The sequence below is a fragment of the Dasypus novemcinctus genome, chromosome 12 (genome assembly GCF_030445035.2).
Source record: "Dasypus novemcinctus isolate mDasNov1 chromosome 12, mDasNov1.1.hap2, whole genome shotgun sequence".
NCBI classification, from domain to species: Eukaryota; Metazoa; Chordata; class Mammalia; order Cingulata; family Dasypodidae; genus Dasypus; species Dasypus novemcinctus.
In genome coordinates this window covers 77,759,316-77,771,603 of record NC_080684.1, presented here as the reverse complement: position 1 = coordinate 77,771,603, position 12,288 = coordinate 77,759,316, and the positions used below count along the sequence as shown (strand labels likewise).

Genomic DNA, 12,288 nt, shown 5'->3' with positions numbered 1-12,288 from the left:
TTAGCATAAACAAGACTAAGGAAAAAACACAATTAGCTCTCAGCAACTTTGGTGTACTAGCAGAATCCATTTAGCCTTAAGAAAGGGTCTAATAAATATACTTAATTCTTTGCATAAGAAATCACCAAAATGTTAATACTGGTATATCTTTGGGTGGATGGGTTTCTGCTGTTTTATCCCATTTGCTTGGGCATATCTTCCCACTTTTCTTCAAGGACTTGTATTGATTGTATAAGGGGGAAAAAAATCATTTATTTCTCAAGTCATAAGAAGCTTTTAGTGGGAAATGGATGTGGTTCAACCAGTTAGGCTCCCATCTACCATGTGCGAGATCCAGGGTTCGATGCCCAGGGCCTCCTGGTAAGGGCAGACTGACCCATGTGGTGTGCCAGCCAGCACAGAGGGCTGGCACAGCAGGATGACACAACAGGAGACACAAAGGAGAGAGAATAAGAAGGCATAGCAGAACAGGGGAGCTAAGGTGGCCCAGGAGAGTAATTGCCTCTCTCCCACTCCAGAGAGTCCCAGAGTTGGTTCCTGGAGCTGCCTAATGAGAATGCAGACACAGAAGAACACACAGTGAGTGGACAAAGAGAGCAGACAATGGGGTGGGGGTGGGGGGAATTAAAAAAAATTTTTTTTAAAAAAAGAAGCTTTTAGTTGAGAATACTCTATAAGATACTGTTGGAGAAAGATGGGAGTTGGGGGGAATAGATGACATGAACCTGTCTTCCTCCGAAGAGTGGGTAATGTGATGATTAAGGCTTTTAAATCAAACAGATCAAGATTCAAATCCCAGCTCTACCATTTACTCGCTGTAAATGCTTGGGCACATCTCCTCTCTGAGGCTCAGATTTCCCTTCTGTAAAATGGGAAGAACTGCACCTACCACAAACAGCTGCCCTGAGAATTATATGATAATGGTGGATGTAGAGCCCTAAACCCAGTGCCTTACACATATAATCCTCAATAAATGTAAGTTTTTTAAAAAATGAGAAAGTACCTAACAGGGGAAACAGAACAAATGTATGTATGATATAACAAAATAAATGCAAGGCAACACAGCACAACCTACTGGCAATATGCTGAGGAAACAAAAAGTGAGAGTGAGTGCTAAGGGACGAGGAATCTAAGGGAGATGAGGTTAATCAGGGAAGACTTGATACATAAGAAATGGCTCAAATTAAGGCTTAAAGGAAGTGAAGAATGGAAACCAACAGGCTAAAATTTTACCCAATCTACTGGGTAGATTGTGAGTAATAAGTGAGTGTCTGCCTCTCCAGAAGGAAAAGGATATGAACAGATCATAAAAAAATCTGTTGGGGTCATCGCATATGGCCAGAGTTTGGAATATAAAGAAAAACCTGAGGAAATCAGACCCTTTGTGAATGTGAGATTTAGTATTTTGGTGGGCACAGGCAACAGGCTTTCTTCTATTAGTAGAAGAATGGAATGGACAAAGCTCTAGTCTCTGGTTAGGGGCATGCGAAAGGGAGAGAATGATGGAAATGTGCCCAAGCCCATTCCAGTGTCTGTTATTTGTAAGCATTGAGTTCTGACTCACAGATCTCTAAGCTGAGCCAGCTATCTGCTGGAAGTGTACAAAGGAAAGTTTCATTCCTTTAATCAACAAATCTTCCTCTACTATGTTCCAGCCACTGTTCCAGGCACTAGGAATAGAGCTTACTTCCCTTGTGGAGCTTACATTCTAGAAGGTTTGACCCTCTACCCCCCAGTGAAGGTGAAGTAGATGCTACTAACACTTAAAATGTCCATCTTCTGAGAAGAGGAAACACTTAAGAGTGAGACATGACCAGCTTCTTCACCGGGACCATTTTCATCTTGGAGTCAGTTTTACCCTTGACCAAAGGCAGAATGAGGGACTACAGGGTAGCAGCTAGAGAAAAGTCCTAGCATGGCCAGGGGCAGTTTAACCAGATCAAATCAGATGAGACAGCCTCCAAAAGAGTTTACTGTCATAAGTGAAAATTGGGGTTCTTTTGGCTTTTGTTTTCATCAGAAATATAAAATACCTTTAATTATATTGAAAAACATTAAAAGCACATTTTTGGCTAAATCTTGTGTGACAAAGGACATTGTAATAAGGTGGGGAAGGGAAGGTCACAGAAAAGACACCACATGGCATTGCCAATACACTAAATTCAGCCCCACAATTTTAGGATCATGTTAAGCAACATTTGGGGCAAAAGAGTCTCAAAATAGTACCAGAGACTTAGTAACTGGACTGGTTTAATTCAGTTGTGAGAAGATGAATGATGAAGAGTATTAACAAGCAGATATGTTGAATTTCCCATAAGATAATTACCAGCTATACCTCAAAAATAAGATTTCCTATATAATCCCCTAAATAAGAGTAAGTTTTTTGTTTGTTTTTTTTAATATATTTTTTATTTATTTTTAAAAGATACATAGAATTGCATAAAATGTTACATAAAAAATATAGGGGAGCCTGGAGCCCTGAGAGAGCCTGGAGCCCTGAGAGGGCCGGAGCTCCTGGTAGTGCCAAATCCTGACGGCAGCCTTCCCCAGGGTCTGGGGACACACGGGAAACCCAAGTTATGATCAGAAAATCATTTGGACAGTATGGAATCAGAAGATGGAAACTTTCTCCAAAGGATTTGCTATATAAAGGGAGTAATAATACAGAGTTTTTTGTGTTTTTTTGTTTTTTGTTTTTGTTTGTTTTTTGGCAAAGAAACCTCCATGCTTCACTAGGTTATACCAATGTTTAATTATTACTAGGTTCACTTAATCAGTTCATACTTAAGAGGTCTGCCAAAATGTCTGAAAGGTCAGATCTCCTTCACTTCAAGTTTGAAAATTATGGAGAGTCAATGTTACAAAAAATGAAAAGATGAGAATAAATTCTGTGATGTTACAGTTCTAACAGACGATATTGAGGTACAAGGGCATAAAATTGTATTTGCTGCAGGTTCCCCCTTCTTAAGAGACCGGTTTTTACTAAATGATTCCAGAGAGGTGAAAATCTCCATATTACAGAGTTCTGAAGTGAAGAGACAATTGCTCTTATCCTGTTATAGTGGTGTGCTGGAATTCCCTGAGATGGAACTGGTAAATTACTTGACTGCTGCAAGTTTTCTTCAGATGAGCCACATTGTAGAACGGTGCACGCAGGCCCTATGGAAGTTTATAAAGTCAAAACAGCCAATGGATAGTAAAAAGGGATGTGAACAACAAGAGTGCTTCTCCCCAGTCAAAAGAACAACAGGGAGATGCCAGAGGCTCTCCAAAGCAGGACTCACCTTGTGTTCATCCATCTGAAGACAGTATGGATATGGAGGACAGTGATATTCAGATTCTTAAGGTAGAATCAGTTGGGGATGTCTCAGAGGTTAGAAGTAAAAAAGATCAGAACCAGTTTATTTCTTCTGAACCCACTGCTTTACATTCATCAGAGCCCCAGCACTCCCTGATAAATTCAACTGTGGAAAACAGAGTAGGTGAAATAGAACAAAACCATCTCCAGGCAGTGACAACATCATCATGGCATCAAAAGATGTCTTTGGGCCTAATATCCGAGATGTAGACAAAGGCCTACAGTGGCATCACCAATGCCCAAAATGTACCAGCATGTTTCATCACCTGGAGAACTACACTAACCATTTAAAAATGCAAACTCTTTATGTGTCTACTCTGCAGCAAGACTTTTACTCAGAAAGGGAAACTTCATCGACACACGCGTGTGCATCTGGCATTAAACCTTTCCAGTGTAAGATCTGTGAGAAAACCTTTTCTCAGAAGTGTTCCTTACAGGATCATCTTAACTTTCACAGTGGAGATAAGCCCGGTAAGTGTAACTATTGAGACATGTTTTTTGCACATAAGCCTGTTTTGAGGAAACACCTTAAACAGTTGCATGGCAAAAACAGCTTTGACAATGCCAATGAAAGAAATGTGCAGGACCTCACAGTGGATTTTGATTCTTTTGCATGTAGAGTCACAGACTCTAAAGGTTGTCAATCACAATCTGATGCAATACAGGTCCTGTTTGCAGGTAAATTGGCCCAAGCTGTTCTGAACTTAAGGAATGATAGTACATGTGTAAATTGAATAGGGGCTTCATGCTCACAATTAGAACTGACTGAGAACAGGGCAATAGTTCTGAGTCTTTCTAGGAGTGAGTTTGCTAATTTGACTTCTCCCATGCCTCTGCAGGTTGAGTCAAAGCACTAATAGATCAGGCAATTTACTACTTGGGGTGGTCTTGCCTTTTTCCCTCTCCCATTTTATGTTTTGAATTGTTTATCCTGTTGTGTCTGTTTTCATGTTCCAAGAGGGTACACCATTTGTTTACCTAACATTCATTTGTGTCTCAGACTGACACTATTCTAGGCTTTTCACTGGGCACATTCTGAAGATACCACCAAGATAACAGCATCACATATCTCTACTAAAAGATGCTATGCTAATTGAATAATATGTTTCTTTGACAGAAAATAGACTAAGATATAAAGTGATATTGCTGTTGACCTGAGTATGTGGTAGAACTTCTGATTGCCTATTGATAACTCAACTCTGTTTGATAAATGAATGAATCTACTTCCTACCAAAAAAAATATATACGGGATTCCCATATGCCTCACTCCCCACACCTCCCACTTTTCCCACATTAACAACCTCTTTCATTAGTGTAGTACATTCATTGCACTTGATGAACACATTTTGGAGCACTGCCACACATCATAGATTATAGTCTACATTGTAGTTTACACTTCTCTCACTCCATTCTGTAGGTTATGGCAGGATATATCATGACCTGTATCTGTCTTTGCAATGTCATTCAGGACAATTCCAAGTCCCAAAAATGCCCTCATATTACACCTCTTTTTCCCTCCCCTTGCCTTCAGCACTTCCAGTTACCACTGTCTCTATATTAATGATATAATTTCTTCCCTTGCTAGAATCACAATAAGTCTATGGTGGGATACTGGTAAGTCCACTCTAGTCTGTATTTTATTCCCCAATCCTGAGAATTCTGGGATTGTACCCAAGTATTCTTGATTCCAGCAGGAACTCACAGCTACAGCAAACCTTAGTACAGCCCCTCTGTTAGATGTATGGATTCTTTCTCCAAATTTTCTTTTCCAGTATTGCTAGCTGTCCCGATACCCCCAAGTCCTAAAACCACAGCTTCTCTTAAAACAAATCACAAAAGCCAAGAATAAACCAACCCCTCCCCAGACAACTTATTGACCCCCTATTCTATTGTAATTTAAACAGGCTCTCCCTCTGGGAACTCTCCTCCCATCACATACGGGGTACAAACCAAGAGGCTTAATAATGTTTTTATTAATTTTTTTAATATATAAATATTTTTAATATATAAATTTTAAAGACGTTTTAGGTTACATAAATGTAAAATCAAAAATATTGAGGATTCCCATATGGCCGCCCCACCCCCTCCCACACTTTCCTATATTAACATCTTTCATTAGTGTGGTACATTGTTACAGTTGATGAACACATACTGAAGCATTGCTACTAACCACGGAATATAGTTTACATTATACTTGATTCTCTGCCCTGAACAACTGTATGGGTTTCGAGAAAATGTATAATGGCGTATCTGTCATTGCAATGTCAAGCAGGGCAATTCCAATGGCCTGAAAAAAATGCCTCCATGTTACACCTATTCTTCTCTCTCCCTCCCCCTCAGAACCTCTGGTGGCCATTGCCTTTATATTAAGTTCTTCCATTGCTAGAATAATCATAAATCTACTACTGAATAATAATAATGTTACTTTAGTCTAACAAGCACAAGAAGGCTTTCAGGAGGTAACTCTTAGGCAATATATAATACAAGGCTAAGTTTCAATTTCACAAGAAAAGATTCACAAGTACAATCATCAATATTGAGAACCTGGCATAATGGTCTGTCTTCCTTCACTAGGCACTGCCCTTACACTCAGGGGATTCTTGCCATCCCATCAGAGAATGTAGCAGAACTCCCCAAGATATGAACTCCATATTCTTTCAGTTATTGTGTGACAGTGCCCCTGAACACTTGAAGATACACATATGCCTTAGAGGCGTTCCCCAGGTACACCTTTCCCTGCACATCCCCCATCACTGACACCCTGCACCAGTGACTCTCCCCTGCCAGAGTTGAGACCCTCTATGATCCAAAACCTCCCCCAAAACAAAGCCAAAAAAGAACCAAATAATATGAATGAGAAAATAAAATAATTTTAAAATAACAAATACAATTCAAAAAAAAGAAAAATTAAAAATTTGAAATAAATTTTTTATACATTTTGTCTTTTATCATTGTAAGATCTGTTATCTTGTATATACAGTGAAATTTTCCTCCGTATCTTCCCCCAGTGTCTTATTTTTTTTCATTTAATCTTCAAAGAAGCATTAGGTTATGGAATAGTCACATAGAATATACAGGGGATGCTCATATACCCAACCCCCTTCCTCTTTCTATCTCCTCCTCTCCCCCTCTTCCTTATTAATAACATTTTTTGTGTGAATGGTACATTTGTTACATTTGAGGTACAAATATTGAAGCATTGTTACCAATCATGGTCAATGATTTACATTTTGTATGATAAATTTCAATAGTTTTTTTTCCTTTTTTTTTAATGTTACATTCGAAAAATAACAGGTTCCCATATATCCCCCATGCTCCTTACCCCACTCTTCCCACATCAACAACCCCCACCACCACCATAGCACACTCACTGCACTTGGCGAACACATCCCAGAGCACTGCCTCACCACAGGGATAACAGTCCACATTACAGTTTATACTCTCCCCCAGTCCACCCAGTGGGTTATGGCAAGATATATAATGTCCACCATCTGTCCCTGCAACATCATTCAGGACATGTCCAAGTCCCGAAAAACGCCCCCCCCCATCATCTCTTCTTCCCTCTCCCTGTCCCCAGCAACTACAGCGGCCACTTTCTCCACATCAATGCTAAAATTTCTTCCATTACTGGTCACAATAGTTCCACAGTAGAGTATCAGTAAGTCCACTCTAATTCATATTTTATTCCTCCATCCTGTGGACACTGGAATGGTGATGTCCACTCCACCTCTATATTAAGAGGGGACTTAGATTCCACATGATTGATGGATGCAATTCTCCTGCTTGCAGTTGTAGGCACTCTCGGTTCCCTGGTGTGGTGGTTAACCATCTTCACTTCCCTGTTAACTGGCCTGGGTAAGTCCAATGAATGAGACGGTAGAAGTTACAAGACTGCTGAGGCTCAGGGCCCAGTTGGCACATGGACAGTTCAGAGATTCAAGTCTCCTGAGTATATACCAACCCTAGCGCCAACCACAGGTTCAGTAAAAGTGACAGAAGAGGCATGTGTTGAAAGGTCACATCTGAGTCCAACTCCATCATACTCAGGAACACAAATTCCAAAGTAGGGCCAACTGACACGGCACTGAATTCCAGAGCCATTTGCCATGACCATGGAACGTGTGGGTCTCCATAGCTGTCAGGGCAACCAGTACCTTGGGTTGTATCTACTTTGGCTGTCTCTGGGTAGGTTTTAAATCTATATGTATGTTCCTCGAATTCAGTAAACTACTTTTTAAAGGAATATCTATTTCAATCACTTTCATAATGCACAAGGTACTAAAACTATGCCTCCAAGGATTCCTTATTGGAGTTCCTCAATCTGGACCAGGTAGTCTGGCAAAGTCATACATGGCAATCATTTAAGAACTCACAAAAACAGTCTCAATAAATAGAACATTTTCAAAGTAAAGTATTCTCCCTGTAATTTTTTTTCTTACACCTGGGAAACACTAGCTAGTGATTTTTCCTAAAAAATACCAGTAGAAGAAATGGCAAAGGAACAAAGAGCAAATGCATTTTACTGGAAATTTTCAGAAATAATTGAGTCGCTATCTTTTTTGTTTCTCTTCACCGTGTGGTCAGAGCTTATGCTTTCTACATTGCAGACCTCTAAGGGAATCCTAAGGCAGCACAACTAAGAGCCCACTTACTCCCCCTCACCCTCACCAAAGAAGCTTCCCTCCCTGCCACAGAGCTGTACTATAAATACTATTTTGAGGCCCAGGGAATATTGGTGTTTACTGGAAAAACCACTCCTCCAGGAATCAGATAACCTGAAGTAATTTTCTTGGATCTCAGTTTCCTCATCTATAAAATGGGGATAATTATATCTGCCCTGCCTCCTTCACAGTGGGCCTAAATGGATTGTATATTTTAAAGAACAGTGAAAACTGCAAAGTGCTATACAAATGTAAGGTATCATCATTATTATTGCTATTATTATTTATTAAAATCTTGATTAAAAACAAAAAACCAAAAAACAACACCCATATCTTCCTCATGACTTCTCTCTGAATAATTGTTCAAAAGGTCCTTTACTACCTGAGCAGTAGGTAATTTGTGCTAAAATGATGTTTGTTTTCAGGCATAATAAGTACATCAATCTAGTCATTAATAATTTCAGAACTATAGAACCTTTTTTGTTCTCTTATGAACCCAGACTACATCTTACATTTATGATTTATAGCCATGCTCAAGATTTAAAATGTCCATTTATCCATATCTCAACTACTTTCCCAATAAGGAAAAAAAAAGACAATTCAGAATTTCTGAATTGGAAAAATTTATTTATGCCTTAAGCTCATTTCTCTAATGGGAACTTCTTTCCAAAATAATTAGAAATTGGATGGATTATTTTCAGTTATATTAGGTATGTATCCCCTTTACATATTCACAGAAAGGTGAATTCCATGAAGATAATGCCCTCTCACATAAAAATTCATCAAAAAATTATTGGGAGAGAGAAGTACTTTTTTTTTTTTAAATATTATAATGATAGCTGTTCCACTCCCTGTAGGCAAAACAAAAAACAAAACAAAAAAAAAAAAACAAGAATTTAAATAGCATAAAGAATTCCATAATTAGGAATAAAATTGTTATAAGGTTATCACAGTCTCTTCCCTAGTAGAAAAGTCAATTTCCTGAGCTTTGAGACTCTTAAAACTCTTCTTCCATAAAAAATTAAAAAGAAAAAAGGAGAACCATGGAAAGGGTGTGAAGAAATGTTGAGATTTTTTAAAAATCCATCAATAAAAGAAAGACTAAGACATCCCTCCTCTGTATTTCTTTGTCAGCTAAGAGCACAACCATCCAACTGGTTAGCTGCTTAACCAGAGACCCTGAAGTTACCACTGAGTCCCTCCTCCCTCATACCCCACATCAAGCCCTGCTGTCTTCTTTGCCTACAGAGTTGTAGAATCTTCTCACTTCCTTACATTCACACTGCCATGATCACCTTTTCCTGGGATTAATGAAATAGCCTCCTAAGCGTTCTCCTTGGCGCCAGTCTTGTCAATTCATTCTCCACAGAGTTCCCAGAGGGGTCTTTCTTAAAGCAAAAGCTTGATCATGTCTGATCCCCTGACTAAACAACTCCCCAGAGAAAAACTCCTAAAACCATAACGTGGTTCACAAGACCCTTCGAAACCTGAGCTGATCTAATGCTTCCAGCCTCCCCTCTCTGTCCTGGCCAGTTCCTTCACACTGCCCACTAATCATACTGAACTCCCTAAAAATTCCCTACACATCGGCTATAGCAAGCTAAAGAAATAGGGGCTTATCTCTCTCGTTTAACAGCAAGGTCACAAGCAAGGGCAGCAGACACTAATCCAACATCTTGATGGTTTCAGAGCCAACGAATCTGCTTTTCTTTTGGTCTCTCTCAAGGTCACATGATGAAAACCACAGCCATTGCATTCATATTCTAGGAAAGAAGAAAGTGTGTGTGTGTGGATGGGGGGAGTAGGCTTTTATCAGGAAACTAGAAAATGGGGTGGGACTAAGAAAAATAATACCAATAGCCAAGCATGTGTTTACTTTAGGCTAGATGCTATCCCAAGTGCTCTATGTTCATTTAATTCATTTAAAGCTTTGAGGTACATATGCCATTATAATTCTAATTTTGCAGTTAACTTGCCCAAGGTTCCATGACTAGTAGGTGGTAGAGTTGAGATTCAAACCCAGAGTCCATATTCTTAACCATGACCTGCTCAGCCTCTCCACAACAAAGATGACTGTCCTGTATCTGCTAGGTGGCAACTCTCTCCCAGCGTGGGGTGGAATTCACCACCCCTGATACTCTACAGGCTATTGGACATCACTAAGATCTAGTAGGGGGTCAAAAGAGCCTGGAGCCCCCTCCTGCCACAGATTCTGGGCACTGTGAGGTAGCCTGGGATCACAGTTATGCATGTGCAAATAAATAAAAACATTAGCTGTGCTAAAAGCAAGAAGACAATCCCCCCACCCCACCCCCCGTCTCTTTTTTTTTTGCCTTTAAAAGCAGGCAAAAATCCTTATTCAAAGGGAATGCCAAACAAAAAGGGAAAAAAAATTGCTAAATGAATTCAAAATGCTAATTAGAATTAGAAGAAGGAAAACAAGTATGTATATATACATACACATATGTTATTATTAAATTGTCATCATTTTGGGTTCAAGAACTCAAAATGTTAAAGGCAGTTTATTCACATTAAAAAAATAATAATAATACATGCCTTGACTTACAGCCCCCACCCCCACTGAAACTGAGCTGTGTATTTGCCCTTTGCCTGTCAGCAAATTTTTTGAAGAGAGAGGAAGAAAGCTTCCTCTCACTTTTTTCTCTAGGGTCACCACCAGTTCACATCAGTGCCTCAAAACTTAAAGCCAGAGGAAAAGAATGTGGCAGACGTGACACCAGAAATACTGAGCCAAGCCCTTCACATCTAAAGAAAAGAGCAGTGGCACAAAAAAGATCGGGGCTAACAGTCAGTTCTGACCTTGACTCCACCTCCTTTTGCTGGGTAGCCTTTGACATGTTTACATAGCCTGAGTCTCAGCTTCTTCATCTGTAAAAGGAGGAAAGGACCCACATTGTGGAGTTGTGGGGATTAGAGAAAATAAACATGACATTTTAATACAGTACAGCATTTAACACAATATTATTACCAGTCTCTAAGGGGTTGAGGGCTCAGTTGCTTACTTTCTAGTTGCTAATATTCCAATTTGTGGGCAAGCAAATATCTCAAGGAAAGCAAATCACCTTCATGTGTTCTTCACCAGTAAGATACCAGGCAGCACAGCTATTGCTTTCCTACAGTCAAGAGATTAGCCTTCTTTTAGTTCAGCAGTAGGCCTACTTCCTTCACAGTTTTAACATTTGGAAAGGGATAACACTTTTTAAATGAAAATATTTCATTAATAAAAATAAGAAAAGTTCTATCTTTGGAAAAGTCTTACATTTTATCTGGGAGGATTTATAAGAAATGAGTCACAGCACTACCTCTGGAACAGGAGCCAAGGGCCAGGGGTCAGAAGGAAAGCTTCGGCCTTTTAATTTAAGCATATAGTAGCAGTTCAAAATAAGTACATTTTAAACATTAACACATAACATGAAACAAACGTCTTATATCATTTAAGGTCTAGCTCAATTTCCACCTTGCCCCAACCAAATAATTGAAAGTCAAGCCCTGTAGCCTCATGAAGCCTTAACTGATGCCTGGCTCTTTCTGCCTGAACTCCCCTTTCTTTGAATGACTGCTGCTCTTATCTCCATAATTCAGTTTCCAATTACAGCTAATATAACTGTGAACTGAGTTCAAGAACATGAGGCATGTCTCTCAAATGGACTGCGAATCTCATGAAGGCATCTTCTTACGTCTTTATTGCTCTCAGTGCCACCACAGAAATGGAGGCAATAAATGCTTACTAACTGGGAAACGGACGTGGCTCAACTGATAGAGCGTCCACCTACCATATGGAGGGTCCAGGGTTCGATCCCCAGGGTCTCCTAACCCATGTGGTGAGCTGGCCCACGCGCACTGCTGCTGTGTGCAAGGAGTGCTATGCCACGCAGGGGCCCCATGCGCAAGGAGTGTGCCCCGCTGAGACCCGCCCTGCATGAAAAAACCAAAGCCTGCCCAGGAGTGGCGCCAAACACATGGAGAGCTGATGCAGCAAGATGATGCAACAGAAAAAAAAGAGACACAGTTTCCCAGTGCCGACTGACAATGCAAGCGGATGCAGAAGAACACACAGCGAATGGACACAGAGCAGACAATGGGGAGGAAGGGGAAAGAAAGAAATAAAAAAGTAATAAAAAAAATTTTTTTAAATGCTTACTAATTAATCACTTGCCTGCTAGGACGGAGGGAGTAATAGTTGCAATTGGTCTCAACATTTGCAGGTTACCTTTATTCAGAATGTTACAATGGAACCCAGAAGAGACA

The 12,288-nt window shown here is 39.9% G+C and overlaps 1 protein-coding gene and 1 pseudogene across 2 annotated transcripts in view; one reads left to right on the top strand and one right to left on the bottom strand.

The window, feature by feature from the left end:
* CRADD (CASP2 and RIPK1 domain containing adaptor with death domain) overlaps positions 1-12,288 on the bottom strand; it is a 199,657-nt gene that overhangs the window by 94,594 nt on the left and 92,775 nt on the right. The gene's annotated exons all lie outside the window — the stretch shown is intronic.
* On the top strand, positions 2,802-4,152 carry LOC101440320 (zinc finger and BTB domain-containing protein 26-like; annotated as a pseudogene).